We start from the raw sequence: 19,763 nt of genomic DNA, 5'->3' as shown, positions 1-19,763 counted from the left end.
AGGAACTCCTTCTTGGTGGTGCCTTCCACTGGAGAGTAACTTCACACTCACACAGTGGGGGTATCTTTGAACAAGGCATATTTATTGTTCTTGTATGGGCAAGCTGCCCTTCACAGCCAGCTGTCTCAGCCGCACATATTGCTTTGCTGTCTCTTTGATAGGTACGCCCTCCCAATGGAGTGGGATTCCCTCTCCGTAGGGAGATCACCCCTGTGCCAGGTCCCTGGATACAGTGTGGCTCTTATAAAGTCTGATGTAGAAATTGACCACTAGTTACTGCACTAGTGGATCCTTCCTTCCCAACGCACTCCAACAACTCAGCAACAACCTAACTTTGGGCAGTGCTGTGCCTTATATATTTTAGGAGCTGTCACAGCTCTGATGTCACTAACTGTGGACTCAGAGCATGTAGCCACTCCCACCCATACATAGGGCACCTCACCAGGGTGTGAGGGCAAACCTCCATGATTACTGCTGGCATCCCTGTAACTTACCAGGTTTACTGAAAAAGTTCTGCAATTCTTGGCAGAAAATATGTATCATATGGAATAAGGATAAAAATCCCATTGAAATCAATAGGATTTCCTTGTTTTATACAGTACAACTGGCACGGTTTGTTTTGCCCAAGAATTGCTCACTTTTGCCTTGATACTGTTGTAACGGTATTTCTGGCCCGGCCTGACCCACCCAATCTCACATTGGCCCCTGTGGTCTAACCGGACCCCATTACAGTGTAGATATGCCTGATGGTGCACCTGTTGGCTACAGGACTCCTGAGTCTCCCGCATGATGGTGTGTGGGGAGGACCCGTCAGACAGGCAGCTGAGGTAGTGTGCTGAGTCTCACCTATTTCCAGTGCAGCGCCTCCACCTCACCAGGGCCCCTGCGTCCGCATGGGGATGATCCTGACGAGGAACTCCTCGGTGGTGCAACCTCCTGTGCAATCATTGGACTCTCACACACAGGGGTTTCTCTGATCAGCTCCATCTTTATTGTCACGGTGGGCATAGCTGCCCTCCACAATGGGTGTATTTAGCCGATCATCTCGCCCGTGCTCCCCTTTGATAGGTATGTCACCTAGATGAGGGATTCACTATTCCCGCAGGAATCACTGCCCTGTGCCAGGTCCCTGGACACAGTCTCCCATGGAGTTACTAGAACATAACTAACACTCTGCAGAACTTGAACTCCTTCCTGAACCTGGCAAGAACTTTCCAGCAACTGTACTCGCCTTGAACTCTGACAGAACTAACTCTTGATACAGTGCTGTGCCTTATGTAACTTCTGAGGCTGACACACCTCTGACATCACTAACCATGGAGTCAGAGCATGTGACCAGTCCCATCCATACACAGGGCACCCCACCAGGGTGTGAGGGAAAACCTCCATGATTACTGCTGGCATGCCCACACTTACCAGGCCTTGCTGCCAGCAGGAGAGATGACTGTAGGCATTTTACATGACCGCTACATTCTCCCCCTGGTGAATCCCATCGTCCTCGCTGGGACCTAAATTTGTATACCTCTTTCCAGGAAGCACTGTAACGGAAAACATAATTAACATCACACAAATTTCCTCATAATGCAGTACACATGAATACAGTCATCCGCCAAGCCCGCCCCGACCAGCAGCCACGGACCCGCGTGATGCACAGTACCACCTAAAAATAGTGATAGGGGTCCGGTTTCTTTACTTCTCTACCCCCCATATCCAGAACTGTTACTGAGAAATGCCTGGGTAATCCCCTCTCTGGTCTATATGTTACTCTGTGTTTATAGATATTTCTCCCAATGGCCCATATGCGGATTAAATGTTCTATCCGTTCCTCGGCCTTCTTTCCTATCACGGAACTCCCTCTCCCCACTAGGTGCATTTCTATGGCCTCCCTAAGCCACCTATCCCGGTTGTCCTCTATCTCATCCATGAGAGGCTCAGGGACATACGGGTACTCCAACCCGTGGGAAGATTTATACCGAGCCATTATGGTTCTCTCGGCCCTACTAATTCTAGTCAGGTCAGCCTTACCTCCCCTCCCAGGCAGCACCCATGATAGGGGTTCGTCAGGGTCCACGGGGTCTGACAAAATACTGGGACCCATAGGCTCTATTTCCCTATTCTCAATCTGCAGCCATCGCTCCTGCAGCTCTCTGTCCCTCTGTTCTGGGGTGAACTCTCCCACCGCCCACCAATAGTCCACTACATCCTCTCGCCGGATGAGGAACCGAGTGCGGTCCATCCAGGCCGAGTACCCTTCAAATAATGGGGCCCACCACCGGTTCTCCCGGAATCTGTTTGACCCTCCTGAGTCCCTATCATCGTCCATGGAAAATACCCCTGATGACCTCTCAGATCGCGGTACGGACCACCTAAACGACCCCGAGGCCTTTACTACGGGTTGGAGTGCTGTAGTTGCCACTCTCAATTCTCCCCCTCCCCTTGAATCGCCCTCCGTAGCGCCACTGCGCTGCCTTTCCCCAGTCCGTCTTCCCTCTCCCCCTTGTGAATTGTCCACGTACTCCAGGCTAGGCGGTGAACCCGGTGACCGTGGGATGGGGGTAGGGGTGTTAACTATGGCGGGGGTTTGGGCATAGGGGCACGGAACGGGACCCCACGGGGTTACGACCCGCTCCTGGCTGTCCGTAGACTGGTCCAAGGATGATGTCTCACCCTCCTCAGCCCTGAGATCGTCTCTCCAATTTCTGGGCCTTGCAAGTGATCGGGGACCTTCCCCCGATCGCCGAAGCGTCGCTGCTTTTTCTTCATGGGTTCCGCCGTCGCCACCGGAAGTGACGTCCTCCCCGGAACCGGAAACGTCACCATCTTGCGTGGGACCCCCATGCGGGATCTCTTCCTCTATGACGACATCCGATTGCTCCGCCGTCGTTGCCGGAAGTGATGCCGTCCCTCCACGTGCGCTTTGGGCCTGGCGCGGCCCCTCCAGCGCTTCGCCGTCCGCTGTAACCAGGTAAGTAATAGGGCTGCTTGGCTTACCCGTCCGCAGGGGTGTAGGCGTCTCTCTCCCATCTCCGCCAGGTCCTGGGATGGCGGGACTCCGGCGGTCGGGTCGCCGATCTGCGGGGGACGTCCTGCCACTCACCCCACGGGGTGTCGTCCTTCCGGTCTGCCTTTTCAACTCCGCTTTTACCACCGCCAGCTCACGGAGGTCCTCGTCTGAGTAATCCCCTTTTCCTGACTTAGGGGTCTCCGGGCGGGGTGACAGTCTCTTTTCCCCGAACGCGGGGGTTGATTCAGCCGCCTCGATCGCTACTGACCCAGCCGACTTGACCGGCTCCAGTCCCTTGTCTCCGGGACTCGCGCGGTTGATCCATAGCGCGCCCGGGGACTCGGCGGAGCGCCTTGTCACGTCCACCGGGGGGTCAGCAGGCTGTATAGGAATAAATGTGGGCATAGGCCACAGGTACAAAGTCCCGCAATGAGGGCAACGTGCCGCCGTATTGACCGTTCCTCCGGGCAGCCCGCATTGTAGGCAGAGCCCGACCACCGTCTCGGTGTTGGCCACCCTCACTACTAGCACCCCGCCGGGCACTGAGTAGGGCTGTGTAGAGACCATTGTGCCCACAGTGGAGGAGCAGGCCATTCTCTTTACAGGAGCCACTCTCTGTAAAGGTCTTTCCAGCTTAGTGGTTCCTCGCAACTGGCTGGTGGAAGTTGCTGGATCCGCCACTCCCTGCTTCGGCTCCTCCCTTCTCTGACAGAGCTGGAACCCGCCCCCAGGGGTTGCAATAATGGGTGGGTCCCACAGGGGAATATCATGCCCCTTAATTAAGGCCGCACCTCTCTCAGTCCTGGTGGGCGCGGTTAGCGTTTTCGCGCCAATTTCCCCACAAGGGTGGGGGTCTTTTCCCGCGGCTAGTTCCCGCCTTTTCCTGGCAGCCGCCCTCCGTGCAAGATAACCATCCTTTTTGCACGGCTCTTCCACGGCCGGAACTACTTTTTGTAGTGGCGCCATCTGGATATCAGTCCCTGGGCCCAGTGGGTGCATCCCCACAGGCCATAGTTGAAAGTCACTCCCCCGGGTAGAAATCAGGGGAGGGTCCCATAGACTAAGCGGTTGACTCAGCACAGGGGCTGAGTTAGTCACTGTCCATCCCGGCGCAGCCATAGCTTTCGCGCTATGCCCCCCATCAGGGCGGGGCTCTGCTGTTCGCGCCATTCCCGGCCAGCTCTTTGCAAGTCCTGCATCAGCCATTTTTTCTGCGACTGGCCCATGCGGTTTCCCTAGCAAGCGGGAACCGCCATTTTGATTGACTTTTACGCCCAAAAAGTCCATTTGTTTGCTCTCCTCGCGGGGTTCTCCCCCAATTATTACAATTTCCTCACACTCTTCAAGGGTGGCCCCTCGCTGTCCCAAACAGGATAAAAACGGGGCAGCCACGGCCTTCGCTCCGCTCCAGAGCAGATTGGTCAATGATAACTCGGCGACAGTCTGCTCTTCAGTGGGTTGCACGCCACGGGTGCCCTCCCCATCAGCCTCTGTCCGCCATTTCATGTTCTCCGCCCCACGCGGATCCTCCACTCTCTCGTAACAGTTATCGTACATGGGGCTCCACTCTGCGGGGCAGCCACCACACCGGTACAATAAAGATTAGCTTCAGATGCACCACCACATGTGTACCTTATCTAGGTGTGACCCAGTGTTGCACTACCTCAGGCTAGGCTCACTCTCTCAGTGTCTGCTGTGACTCCTTCCTCCCAGTCTGTGCTCCCTACGGTGAGTGTCTGGAATGGGCTAGGTACTCTGGCTCTGCCATGCAGTACTTGGGGCGTCTACCTGTCTTGGTCAGCCTAGCGCAGACCCTCTCCAGGATTCCTGACCATGTTAACAGGCTATCCCTTCTGGCATCCTACCAACTAGCACTGCCTCAAGGTGACTCGGTCAGCTATAGCCCGGCTCCAAACCCCTCACTCCTTTCAGGCCCCTAGGTTGTCCCTGCGAACTGACAATATCCCGTCAGCCCCCTGACCACCCCTAGGTCCGTCCCTACGCAGCACAGAGTGGCAGCAGACTCTCTCCCTGTTTCCCAGTGTGCCTAGCTAGAGCCTGTCCTGATGACAGATCTGATCTCAGCAGCTCGCCTCCAAATGTAACGGTATTTCTGGCCCGGCCTGACCCACCCAATCTCACATTGGCCCCTGTGGTCTAACCGGACCCCATTACAGTGTAGATATGCCTGATGGTGCACCTGTTGGCTACAGGACTCCTGAGTCTCCCGCATGATGGTGTGTGGGGAGGACCCGTCAGACAGGCAGCTGAGGTAGTGTGCTGAGTCTCACCTATTTCCAGTGCAGCGCCTCCACCTCACCAGGGCCCCTGCGTCCGCATGGGGATGATCCTGACGAGGAACTCCTCGGTGGTGCAACCTCCTGTGCAATCATTGGACTCTCACACACAGGGGTTTCTCTGATCAGCTCCATCTTTATTGTCACGGTGGGCATAGCTGCCCTCCACAATGGGTGTATTTAGCCGATCATCTCGCCCGTGCTCCCCTTTGATAGGTATGTCACCTAGATGAGGGATTCACTATTCCCGCAGGAATCACTGCCCTGTGCCAGGTCCCTGGACACAGTCTCCCATGGAGTTACTAGAACATAACTAACACTCTGCAGAACTTGAACTCCTTCCTGAACCTGGCAAGAACTTTCCAGCAACTGTACTCGCCTTGAACTCTGACAGAACTAACTCTTGACACAGTGCTGTGCCTTATGTAACTTCTGAGGCTGACACACCTCTGACATCACTAACCATGGAGTCAGAGCATGTGACCAGTCCCATCCATACACAGGGCACCCCACCAGGGTGTGAGGGAAAACCTCCATGATTACTGCTGGCATGCCCACACTTACCAGTCCTTGCTGCCAGCAGGAGAGATGACTGTAGGCATTTTACATGACCGCTACACTGTATATAGACTTTACTCAATATGCTGTGAAGCTGCTTCCCCAAGAAGATGTTAGTGCTATTTATTCTGAGGCCAGAGTCATGTGTGGTATGAATAGCCCAGATAGGTTCAACTCGTTCCTGTTTCAAGCACAAGTCCTTTTATCTTTCTTCACTTTATTGGGAAAAGCATGGATTAACAAAGGCACTTGTGGATGATGGTGTTGGGAGAGAATGTCTCTATAGTGAGTGCGCTTGATAGTAGGGAAAGGTGAAAAGGATGAGGCCTCGCCAGTAGAGAGTAAACAGAAACGTACTCACTCAGCCAGTGTTGAATGTAAAAAGGAAGTGCCAGTGTATTCTGGGTAACAAGATAGCCTGCTTACAGACCATCTGTCAGCAAGGCAGAGGGGGAGAGAGCAGACTAGCCCATTCTGATAGAAAGGCTGAGGTAGCAACTCACTGGCATAATGCAGAGACAGGGATTGCAACACTGTGTCTAACTGTGTGTGTGTGTACAGAGCAAAGTACATGCAGCTGGAAATGAGAAACTGACAAGCAGAAGCTGCAAAGGAAAGGGGGGGGGGGTGAAACAGAGATGTGATTCTTGTTCCATGACACTATTCATTTGAATGTAGATGATCACTTTTCCAACACTATAAAAACTGTTTTACAGCATATTAAAACATAGTTACATAGTATATGAGGTTGAAAAAAGACATCCATCCATCAAGTTCAACCTATGCTAAATTTAGATATCAGAAATGTTATTCTATATCCATACTTACAGTATATTTAATGAGAAGGTGGCAAACAAAAAACCCCAGTGACATATCACCCAATTATATCTTATAAGGAGGGAAATAAATTCCTTCTTGTGTGCCTTTGCAGCTACTACATGAAAGTATACAAATAGAATTTGTTTTTACTTTAGCCAAACATGACCTCCCGGAAAACCCACAGTTCCTGGTAAAAAGGAATGTAAATATTTTGTAGTTTCTTATATAGAAAGCCGGAAAATCATCTACTGATAACGTTACACCTCTCTACTGGTCACTGGAGCGAGTCCTGCTCCCATGGCAGGCTAATATTTGTACTCGATGCTAATACTGCAGGAACCGGGGCATATATATGGACATATGGGGATCAGGGGACTCCCCTGTTCCGGTAAGTTTTTCAAAAATTATAAGGGAGCAGCGTGGATTATTACTTTAAAGATGGGCAATAGAAAAGAGCTCCTCATACTTCCTCCCAAACCTGGCCTTACTACCTCCTTCCACATTACTGTTGGAAGTACCATCATTCACCAAGTAGCCCAAGCGCGCTGCCTAGGGGTCACACTCGACTCCTCTCTCACATTCTCCCCTCACATTCAAAATGTCTCTAAAACCTGTCACTTTTTCCTCCGCAATATTACAAAGATTCGCCCTTTCCTCTGTTGCTCGACTGCTAAAACAATGGGGGCCTCATTCTCTCCCGTCTCGACTACTGTAACCTCCTGCTGTCCGGCCTTCCTGCCTCTCACCTGTCTCCCCTACAATCTATCTTAAACACTGCTGCCAGAATCACTCTACTCTTTCCTAGATCTGTCTCAGCGTCTCCCCTCCTGAAATCCCTCTCCTGGCTTCCGATCAAATCCCGCATCTCACACTCAATTCTTCTCCTCACTTTTAAAGCTTTACACTCTTCTGCCCCTACTTACATCTCATCCCTAATTTCTCGCTATGCACCATCCCGATTCTTGCCTTCTGCTCAAGGATGTCTTCTCTCTACCCCTTTTGTATCTAAAGCCTTCTCCCGCCTTAAATCCTTCTCACTGACTGCCCCACACCTCTGGAATGCCCTTCCCCTCGATATCCGACTAGCACCCACTCTATTAACCTTTAAGACCCACCTTAAGACACACTTGCTTAAAGAAGCATATGAGTAGCAATGTAGATATTACTAGACATGATACATAAAGTTGGCCCCCTGCAGAAGCACTTGCCAAAATGCCCTCCTACTGTTTCTGTACGTTTCTCCTACATACCAATTTGATTGTAAGCTCCTCGGAGCAGGGACTCCTCTTCCTAAATGTTACATTTGTCTGAAGCACTTATTGCCATGACCTGTTATTTATATCTATTTATTATTTGTTATTTATATGATTACCAAGTGTATTACTACTGTGAAGCGCTATGTACATTAATGGCGCTATACAAATAAAGACATACAATACAATACAGCTTTAATTGGAGCAAAAAAACAATACGATGCATACACTGAGACATAAATATTATGCTACAGCTCCAATTTGCAATGGGGCTTTGTATTAAGCTACTAATATTTGTAACATATTGCAAGACTTTCCTTCACGTGTAAAAAAGTTAAGACAATTATAGTATTTTTTACATGTTAATGATGAAAGGCTAACACAGAGGAAAGGGGGGAAATAGCATTTATTAGAAATGTAAGCTTTTACAAATCTCATAAAATACTGTGGCCAGCACCTTCTCTATTTCCTTCTACTGTATTACCAATTCCTATATCGTTCACTAATGCGAACTGGCAGTTACTAATACATTGCCTTCAAACATCGAGTGTAAGAGATGCAACATATGATTTCACCCTCTTGAGCTCTTATTCAATAATGTGTGAAGCAATCTTTCTGTGCTAGAGAAGATTTTTTTAGCCTTACACATTTAAATTAATAAACACACAATCCCAGCAATCACTAACCCCAGAACCCACCACATTATATATATATATATATTTATTTTTTTTCTAATAAAAAGATCACATGTGAGAACATTCATATGTCATAGGCAGGTCTGCAACCCTGCCTTTCACCATTATCACCCAGCATTCAGTGTTTCCAATATATATATATATATATATATATATATATATATATATATATATATATACATATATATATATATATATACATATATACATATATATACATATATATATATATCTCAAAAGGAGTGCTACTGAGCATGGCTAAACGTATACAACAAAAGACAGAAATGCTCAATGCTACATCCAATGTGACAAAATACATAGTAAAATACTTCAATATTAGTATTCTCGTGAGTAAGGGTAATTGCATATGTATATAATGGCCAGTACCATTAACCAACCTAGAATAGGTGATAAAAAGTAACTCCAAAATATTTAACAACATATTACCCACTTAGTAGCCCGAGTAGTCAGCAAGTCTGGATTCCAATGAGTAGCTGACCACTAAGGGCTACTAAGATATGAATTTGTCCTAACACTACACTGATAACCACCCCCCCCCCCCCCCCCCGGGGCTACCTGCCAGGCTAGTAAAACATTACATGGTAACTAATAAAGCAAACAAGGTGTTAACCCATAACACCTACCCTCATAGGACCTAACTACCCTGTTCAGATCACCTACTCTAACACGCCTCACTACCTTACTAAGGTGACCGGTAGGAGAAGACTTAAATATTCCTGCTTAGGAATTCTGAAACGATAGCTTATCCAATAACTAGGAAATATGATTTAGAAGCATTTTTTTTTTTTTAACTAAACGCAGCGTCTTCCAAAAACCTCCTTCCAAAAACTGGCAGCACAGAAAAATTGGCTTCAGCAACGTCACACCTTAGTGGAAACTTCTTATATGTTGTAATAACTGATGCAGAGTTGTGACTGCTGCAATCATCAGTTCACTGAATTGACGGGCTTCTGATATTTGCAAGGGTCAAGAAAGAAGAGTTTGGGGGAGAGTCCGTTAGAATACAATGTTAATATTAGCCATGCTGAAGGCTTGGAAAAAGGGAGGTGCAGTTCCAATTATAATGTAACTGTAGAATTGTCAACGCGGCACCTATTTTGCTTAGCTTTGGGTGGCACCTAAATAGGATACATCTAACTAGTCCAGCTGTCTGTTGGCAGGGTTGCCACCTTCGACTGACGGCCAACCCGGAGATTTTTATTTTATTTTAAATGACACTGTCGCCATGACAACGGCACGCCACGCAACGTCATTTTGCCATGACAACGTGGCACCGCATCACGTCATGACATGTGGCATCTCATTGTCATGGCAACGGGAATCACGTAATGCTGTTACGTCACGTGACGTTCCCGTTGGCATGGCAAGGCAGCGCCATTTTACGCCGCGCAGCCTTATTGACAGTAGTTGTAGGGGGAGATGCCGAAGACATTGCTGTTGCAGGTACGGTTGCTGCGTTAATGGTACATGGAATTGTATATTAGCTTATGTCATTTCTATTATTTATAACCAACACTGATGACAATCTCACAAAACATCTTGAATCACTAGTGGCGGTAGCAGCAGCAGCAAGTTGCATACACACACATATACATTGTGTGTGTGTGTGTATATACAGACACACACACACACAAACACACACACACACATATATACACACACACACACACACGCACACACACACACACACACACACATATATATATATATATATATATATATATATATATATATATATATATATATATATATACACACACACACACACACATATATATACACACACACACACATATATATATATACACACACACACACACACACACACACATATATATACACACACACACACACACACACACATATACACACACACAATATAAATATATATTTAGATACATCCCAGTGCACCTTAGTAATAAATAAACAGACTTGATGCAGGGGAACAGGCACTTGAAGCAGCAGCCCGAGCAGCAGGAGGAGGAGGAGCCAGAGAGGACGGAGTGACAGTGTGATTCAGTGAGCACTGAGCAGCGTGGCACCGCAATGCAGGGCAGGACAGGAACCGGTGAGTGACCTGTAGCTGGCTGCAGTGGAGACAAAGAAAGTCAAGGAAGACTTGACTTCCGAATTGGGGGTACTTGGGAGCGCTCGCTCGTGTGTGTGTGCGCACGCAGCACCCTCCACCACAGCCATCCAATCCTCTGCCGCCCGGCTCCTGTCATTGACGTCAGCGCACCACTGCTCACTGCCGTCCAGACCACCCGCCCACCCGGAGATTTCAGGGACAAACCCGTAGCCCGGAGAAAGGGATGCCAAACCCGAAGTCTCCGGGTGAAACCCGGAGAGGTGGCAACCCCGTCTGTTGGCCCCAATGCCTTTTATCCCCTTTAATAAAGGTATTTACTTTTTTTCCTTGATATTGATTTTAATAGGATTTTGAACCAGTGGGTCCTCTGGAGCTAAACAATAGCGTGTTTCAGTTCGGGATAATCCACCGGTTCGAATCCTGTTTAAAAATAAATGTTAGTTTTGGGTGCAATCGCTGGTCCTATAGGGGCAAAAGGCTCTGTAAGGGCAAAAAGTTCTGGGTAACTCAATTTCTCAATTGTCCTGCCTGTGATACTCCCAAATGTTATATAAAAACGGTATGTAAAATAGGTCACAAGATACAAGTTTTTGAAGTGAAACGTCTTTAGCGGCACCTACCACATCAGCAAAATTCCCTGGCAGTAAATGCAGTTGATTGATGGGGAAGTCAGAGGTGACGGAAGTGACATCACTGCTCTCAGATGAGGCCGTCAGTGTTGCCAGCTGCCAGCAGGAATCACCAGAGAGGAGGAAGGCAGAGAGAGGAGTTAGGCAGCGACACACACACACAGACACTTTTCTGTGCCCCGGCTCCCCTGAGATCTCCACTTCGACCGTGTGGATTGGTGGAGAGTGGGGGCGCACGGGAAAAAGTAAACGACTCCTTGGCGGCTGGGAGATGCGACGGGGGCTGTGGAGATCCGTTAGCCGTGTCCCCGCAGCTCAGCCATTCCCACACTTACATTCAAATCGCCTACCTTTTCCCAGCCGTCCCTTCACCTCGAAACAGCGCGCGCTCGGGAGCCTGGGTACCTGCCACTGCCGCATGAGCGAGCAAGAAAAAGGAGACGCGGGGTGTGGATCAGAGTGTTTGCAGGTAGTTACCATGCCCTATCGCCTCTCACTGCTCCTGGATCCTGCTATGCTGTGGTTACCATGGATACCAGGATGCTCAGCTGAGGCAGGTCGCCTCTGAGCTGCAAGCCGGGAGATGTAGTCCGTGGAAACACAGGCCGTGTTTGTCTCTCTATAGCAGTGATTCCCAACCAGGGTTCCGTGGAAGCCTGGGGCTCTTTGACGCAGTCTCAGGGGTTCCTCCTACGAACTACAGACCCCCCCCCATCCCCCCTGGTGGTGGGGTGTTTTGGTATGTATTTTGTACAGTGGATTGAGTGAGAGTGGGGTAATTGATGGAAGGTAGGGGCGAGTGAAAGAAGGGAGGGGGGCGGGAGGGAGTGAGTGAGGAAAAGTGGGAGTAAGAGTGAGATGCAAGGGATAAATACATGCAAGGCGGGGAGGGGGGGAGAGTTAGTGAGACGGATGGGAGAGAAATACATGGGTAGATTGTGGGAAATAGAGGTGACTCGTGAGGTGTGACATTTGTGACTGACCCCTGTCGAACCTATTATGTGTCAGCCAGATAGGGGTTCCCTGAGATTTTTCGAAATACTTGAAGGGTTCCTCCAAACAAAAAGGTTGGAAATCACTGCTCTACAGTGCTATGAACATTACATGAACCTGTTGTGTCTTGCTCAGTGTAGCAGCTTTTAGGGAATAAAGTCATCAGCAGTTCATCTTAATAATGAACAAATAAGCCAGCCACACTTGGAGAGCCTGCACCCCCCCCCCCCCACCCAGCCACACTTGGAGAGCCTGCACCCCCCCCTCCCAGCCACACTTGGGGAGCCTGCACCCCCCCCCTCCCAGCCACACTTGGAGAGCCTGCACCCCCCCCTTCCCAGCCACACTTGGAGAGCCTACACCCCCCCTTCCCAGCCACACTTGGAGAGCCTGCACCCCCCTCCCAGCCACACTTGGAGAGCCTACACCCCCCCCTCCCAGCCACTCTTGGAGAGCCTGCACCCCCCCCTTCCCAGCCACACTTGGAGAGCCTGCACCCCCCCCTCCCAGCCACACTTGGAGAGCCTACACCCCCCCCCCCCTCCCCAGCCACACTTGGAGAGCCTGCACCCCCCCCCGCCACACTTGGGAGATTGCTGAATGCACTCCCCCCCCCCACACACACTCACAACCATACTTGGCAAACACTGAGTCCACCCCCACCCCCCCCAGCCCAGCCACTCTTGGAGAGTCTGCACCCCCCCCCTCCCCCACACACAACCACACTTGGGAAACACTGAGAGCGCATTGTTTTTGTTTTATTTTTCTTTACTCAGTGATTTGTTGACTGAATAAAATAAGGGTCAAGAATGTGAAAATCTATACCAGAAAATTATTCTCAAGTGGCTGTTTTATATAAGCTTTCAAATGTATATGGCGCTTTATTGAATCACTTTGACTCGAGGGTGGAGATAAAAAAAAAAAAAAAGAGGCAAGCATGTTTCACAGTGGATTGTATTTTCTGTTGCTGTGCTATAGTTAGAGAGTTACAGTATTATAGCTTATTTGAAGCTACTGCTGACAGTGTTCATCACTGCACAAGGTTAGGCGAAATGCCCTGTCGGTACAATGCATGATTTTCCAACACTGTAATACCGTAAAACCTTTTTTGGGGATAAGCAACATTTATCTTTTCATACAATACGAGATGCTGGCACTCTTCTCTTAAGGCTTCCGACTGGACATGCTCCTTTTATCTCAAGTGCAGGGAGTTTTCCATGGTAACCCCTGGATTAATCCTCTAGCATTATTATACGGTCACTGAGACACTTGGTAGTTTGCTGACCCCATGGTACATACCGTAGGACCTGGGATGTTAATGTTAACAATATATGCTATTAAACACTCAGCTCTGTGCTGGACACTTCTTCCCTCTACTTTTAAAAATATGATTATATATATGTAGTCAGTGTTACAAATGTGTGTGTATACTGTGAACAATGCACAGTTGGTCTGCTCCATCTATCACATGGTGCGATGCGGAATGGGAGATGCTGTCCCTGGTCTGTCCCTGGTCTACCTGGGAACACAAAACAGAGATATGGGATTGGATGGAATGTTGGAGCAGGCTGTCTGTTTGAAAGACACAGAGTCCAACTGCCATTCTGGGAGAAAGAGAGAGAGACAGCTCGGGTGATTGTGAGGGCTTAAGAGACAGCCTGATACTAAGAGGTGACAGAAGAGGATTGTATGACACTGCTAGCTCAAGACAGAGAAAGTGAGACAGCAGCAGAAACACATTCTCTATGCACAGAGAGAGAAAAGAGACCAGAGGAAGAAATAAAGAGATCAAGATACTTTCCGGGCTGTCAAAGCGCAGCCAGATAACAGACACCCGAGAGGCCTGTTTCTGCAACGTAAGTATCCTTGTATTACACACACACCTCACAAATGTGTCCCCCTTAACAGGCCTGAAATGTGACTATGGTGTTGCACCATTCACTGTTGTGTCCAGTAATTTTGGAGGAGCCCCTGGTAACCCTGCATATTGGGATGACCGGTTTCTTTTTTTTTCATTTCAGAATAGGGGCCACATGGTTAGGGTTGCACCTTCACTTTTGTACTTTTCACGTTCTTTTTTTAATTGCAAATTAAGGTTGCCACATGTCCAGTATTGAACACTGTCCAGTAAAATATATATACACACACACTATTTAGAATCCTTTTTACTTACTCACAACTTTTTCACATTTATTCACAAATTTTATTTACAAAACATAGGCATAGCTATGGGCACAAGCTTATGCTAATCTTTTCATGGCGTGGTGGGTGTCTCAATTAATTTTTTTCTGGTACTAATCACTTTCGTAATAATATAATTTTTTACAAAAGGTTTATTGATGACCTGATTATTATTTGGAAAGGGGACACTAACACACTTTTTTCTTTTATTCAGTATATTAATAACAAGACGTATCATCTAAAATTCACGGTTATATTTGATTTTCATTACATTCATATTCTGGACCTACAATTATAAGTTGATGTTTACCAATGAATCCAAACAGACTTGTTCAGGAAACCATCCAGGTTCAGTTGTTATAGGCATACCCAAGGGACTGTTCCTCAGTGTCACGATGTGCTCACCATAAACAAGGCGTAACCACAGGGCCGAGGTGGGTATGGATATAAACACCACCCACTGCGGCGTGGGCGCGTCTGGAGTGTAGGTTGGTCAAGGAAGCTGGGTCTGGGTTGGAGAGGTACGAACCGTCGATATACTTGCCGGGGTCTGGGTTGGAGAGGTGCAGATCGTTGCAGTTACTATTAGCCGAGGTCCGGGATGGAGAGAGGAGAATTGTCGTCGTACGGATGCCGAGGTCAGGGTTGGAGAGGTGCAGATTGTCATAGGTCAGGAGTACAGAAGAGCGGAGTCCAAAACAAGCTGGGTCAATAACAGAGCTGCGAACAAGAGGACAAGACTGTGAGGCTAGGAAGCAATGAGTACAACGGAACATTGAGTTATGCTCAGCCAATTTGCCATTGGGGCAGCTGAGCATAAGTAGGAGAGAGCAACCAATGAGAAACCTGTAGCGTGGAGGTGCGTCAACAGTGAGGGTTGTGGTCTGTGAATCCGGAGCAAGAATCAGGTGAGATGAGGGTTCCTGATGAGGTCTGAGGAGGAGAGACCTGTGTGCGTCGATTGTGTGCGTGCGCCACACGCCCCCGACGCGGGAATGCAAGCTGGAAGTGGAGGCAGAGGAAGGGACATTAAGCCCAGAGCAGGGTGCGTGCGAGGAGTTTTCCAGGGGGTCCCAGGAGGACAGGCGGAACCAGCAGCAGCAGAAACGGGGGAGGCGGGAGCCTCTGCAGTAAGAGGAGGTGAGTGGGGAGCGCGCCGAGGGCGGCATGACTTCCCGATCCTTTCACTCAGACTGAGGAGAAATTGGCCTACTCCAGAGTCTTTTCTCACTCAGTCTGGGGAACTGGTCCAGTGATTTCTTGACAGCGGCTATCCAATGCATGGTTTACAGGAGTCTTTCGAAGAAGTACTTCCAATAGATAGATCCTCTTTGTTATCTGATAATAATAAGTTCACCTTCCGTCAACTACCCTACTCTCACTCAATCCCCCCTCCAAAATACATATAAAGCCATATTTTAAAAAACAAAACACACCCCTAATACATATTAAAAAGCCCCCCACTCCCCTAATACATTTTTAAAATCCCCCACTCCCCCAATACATTTTTAAAATACCCCAATACATTTTTAAAAGATCACAACTCCCCCAATACATATTTAAAAAGCCCCCCACCCCCTAATACATATAAACAAGACCCCAAAAACATATTTTTTTTTAAAACAGACTTACCTTGTGGATGGTCTGCGGTGGGCCCGGCCGGCACTGTAAGTTGGGAGCGACCTCTGGCTAGGCCCAGCTGCCGGTCGTCTCGCACAACTAGATACAGGCAAAAATGAGTGTATACGAGCCCATATTACCTGTGATACTATGTATGTTATATATACCCTCAAGTGGAGAATTCTCCCGTCGAAGAAGGAAAAGATCAGCGGGCACTGCTAGGCAAAAGTATAAGGCTGGACTTTGTCAAGACCCGCAAGGGTTGAAACGCGTTAGAGTTCGGGCAGGGGCTTGATGCCCCCTGTTTTTAATCATTTCTGCTTTTTGGGCATGACTTAATAAATTTATTCATTTTTGAACGCACAGCATAGTCCAGCCTTATACTTTTGCCTAGCAGTGCCCACTAATCTTTTCTTTCTTCGACGGGAGGATTTTCTGCAGATCGTCTACAGCTGGAGCACGCTGACCAGAGGGAGCAAAGGAGATTCAGTAAGTGACTTTATTACTACTCCACGTGCTTTGGCCATACGTGCGGGACGTTGCAGATGGGGGTTCGGTTTTCGGTCACAGCCCTCCACCGATCAACCCTGTCTTCTTCATGAAGTCCCATTACCAGGCCATTTCCCTCAATAGGGGTTAAAGTCACTATTTGCTCATTGTTCTCACCCTCATTGGCAATATTGACATTTTGTGGATTAACACTCTGCAGCATTTGTTTACCTTTGGGGGGACAATTACCCCTATCTATATCTCTATACCCTCAAGTGCCCATGTATGTGGGCAAGACGCATGGAGCTCTTAAGAAATGATTCTCTGAACATAAATCTGAGAATGCTAATGGAGAAGAACCCACATCTTTCATACTGCACTGTGTTGCGTTCCAGCACACTGCTGCATCTATTAAGATAGTTGAAATAGATTGTATCTCTCCCCCTCCCCCCCTCATTACCACGGGGTGGAGACAGAGAAACTCGCCTTCTACAACTCAAGTGTTTCTGGATCTACAGTATACTCTGGATTGCATAGCAGCCAGGGGGCTAAACGATAACTTTTTTTTTTTACCTAAACGTTAATAATTATTTAGCATTTGATGGTGTGAGTCTAGATCTGTTTATTCTCTTTGATTAATTTAAATGTATATTCTCTTTATTTTTTTAATGTATTTATCTAATCTGTGTTTGGGGACCATGCTGATGCTATGCAAGGATCATATTGATTAGATTGAATTGTAATATGTATTTTCATCTTTAATATTCAAGTTTTTCTATGGTTAATAATATTATCTAGTTTTATATTTAAGGTTATTGTGTAAACTATATTGTATCTCATGAAATTATGCAATAGGTTGTTTTTGTATGGTTTGCTTCTAGTGTGGGTTTTACTTAGCTTTTGGATTTTTTCCTGTTTTGTTATGTGGGATCTGCAACGTGTCTTTTTGGGTCACATTTCGGATAGTTTTGGCTTTCATTTTTTGTTTGATAGGTTGCTTAGTAACGGTCCTGGAAGTCTTAGCATTTGGCGGTTTGACTGTTTGGGTGCACAGCGAGGTTCTTCCGCTGTTGTCACCCACTTTGATGTCACATTGCACAGTGACTTCTTGGATCTTCACTAATTAGTAAATATATAATTATGTATTCATGTATGTATGTTTTTAAACCCTGATGAATGTCCTGATTGACCAAAACATCAGTAATATGCACCTTTTGTAATACAAATAAATTGCTAATCTGTTTGCAGTGCCCGTCTTAGAAACTGCTTTTGTGATCCAAGTGGAGATTTTAGTGGTCTTTTTGCATTGGAAATACTATTTTATGTCAATATTTCTCCAAAACAGAAAAGGGTTGAACGATTTTACATTGAGCAACATGAGAGAAAAGGGAAACATTAAGGTAATTAATAAATACTGAAAACTACAGTGCTATTAACATTGATCTAAAATATTCTCTTTATTAATGGTGTTCAAAGAACAGAAAAGTTATCAACATGACACTCTCCTGTAGATTTCTATTTAAGAGAAAACTCAATGAAAATAATATTTGTAGAAGGCTCATTAAAGATTGACTCCTTTGTGAATTTCCGCAGTGCTAGTTATAGTTTCTCTTATCACTGCAACATTCTATAATCAATTATACATGTGAACTCAGCAAAAGCAGTATACATAGATTGCCTATTTCCTAGTATTTATTGTTGTATCATTCGGCTTCCCAAATATGCATGACCTTGGCGTCTGCGCTGGAGCTTTCCCCTCCTCCCCCAGTGTATATAATATAATAAATGAGGTACAAAGGCTGCGGCTTTTGTTAAATAAATAACATTACTTGATAAATGCCAACCCTGCCAGAGTGCTCACCCACAGGGGGAAGGCCATGGCACGCAAACCGTGGCCCGCAACACCCCAAAAGCAGGAATGGGACATTTTGGCCTCGGCAGTTTCACCGCGATCAAATGCCCGCTTACCCTTTGCCGCAACTCACTCTAACCATAACGGGGCCTGTATCTCGGGAAGTAGGGGGTCCCTGAGGCTAAAACCAATGCGGTTCGGCTCAGGAGACCCCCTGCTCATCTAAACTATTAACAAAATTAAAATTTATACCCATACATTTCGGGCGATATTTGCACAGGGAGAGGCGGCTCTCTCAGAGCAGCTCTCTCTGCAGCAGATACAACTCGCCGGGTAAGGCCTTTTCAGAGGGTCGTTCATCAGATCACCGGCTAATCGCCTGTTTTTTAAATTTTGCTATGACCGGTAATGAAGGCTTTCTGAATACCGTGACAGCAACGCTCATAAAAATGGTGATTTAAATAGCCCGGTGATTTTTTTTAATGAACCTTTAGTGCATAGGCCCCTATGACTTTTCTCGTCTTTCTTTTTTTATTTATAAACAAACCTGTCATGATAATATCTTGAGATATTATGTATTTTGATCCATCTGGTGCTTGAAAGGGGCTTGATTGAAGTTGGATGCTACAAATAAAAAGCAACAGTTAATGTTATGTTAACAAATTTTGCAGGCCTAGTGGTAAAAACTGATATGATCTTGAGATAAGGACACCTAGAGATGGGTGCTATGACATAAACAAAAGTTTTTTCAAAACATTCTCTGGAAGGGGTTTATGAATGGCATGGGGCCGTGGCTAAGAAAGTACAGGTAAACCCCGTTATAACGCGGTCCTCGGGGTCCACCCCGAGACCACCGCGTTACTAACGGGGTCGCGGGGAAAAAAATGGCCGCCGCTTTAGCGCATATTCATCCCGCGGGACAGGAGATGGGAGCGGGGATGTCCCTCTGGTCCCCGCTTCCCCCTGTCACCGCGGGACAGGCCGCGGGACAGGAGATGGGAGCGGGGATGTTCCTCCGGTCCCCGCTTCCCCTGTCACCGCGTGACAGGCCGTGGGATGGGAGGGGGGATGCCCCTCCGGTCCCCGCTTCAGGAGGAGCAGAGGGGACTGGCAGGCAACATCCACACCTCACGAGCCGCACGGCGCATGCGCATGCGCACGCGCACGGCGAACGTGAGGGGTGCCTGCATAAGTTTCCTAAAGTGATCGCTGTCGGGATGTGCTGCTTTGGAGACAGGTAAGCACAGTCTCCGGAAGACCGCT

General features: G+C 47.7%; 1 protein-coding gene across 3 annotated transcripts in view; it reads left to right on the top strand.

The window, feature by feature from the left end:
* KIRREL3 (kirre like nephrin family adhesion molecule 3) overlaps positions 1-19,763 on the top strand; it is a 945,792-nt gene that overhangs the window by 699,399 nt on the left and 226,630 nt on the right. Inside the window, exon 1 of one of the 3 annotated variants that reach the window (XM_075604275.1) lies at positions 14,126-14,214. The exons of the other annotated variants lie outside the window; for them this stretch is intronic. The gene's annotated coding sequence lies outside the window, so the exon portion shown is untranslated. Of the gene's footprint in view, positions 1-14,125; positions 14,215-19,763 lie in introns of those variants that run through there. 3 annotated transcript variants of the gene reach the window in all.

The sequence above is a fragment of the Ascaphus truei genome, chromosome 6 (assembly GCF_040206685.1).
Source record: "Ascaphus truei isolate aAscTru1 chromosome 6, aAscTru1.hap1, whole genome shotgun sequence".
In the NCBI taxonomy this organism is placed as follows: Eukaryota; Metazoa; Chordata; class Amphibia; order Anura; family Ascaphidae; genus Ascaphus; species Ascaphus truei.
This window is presented reverse-complemented; position numbering and strand designations above follow the sequence as displayed.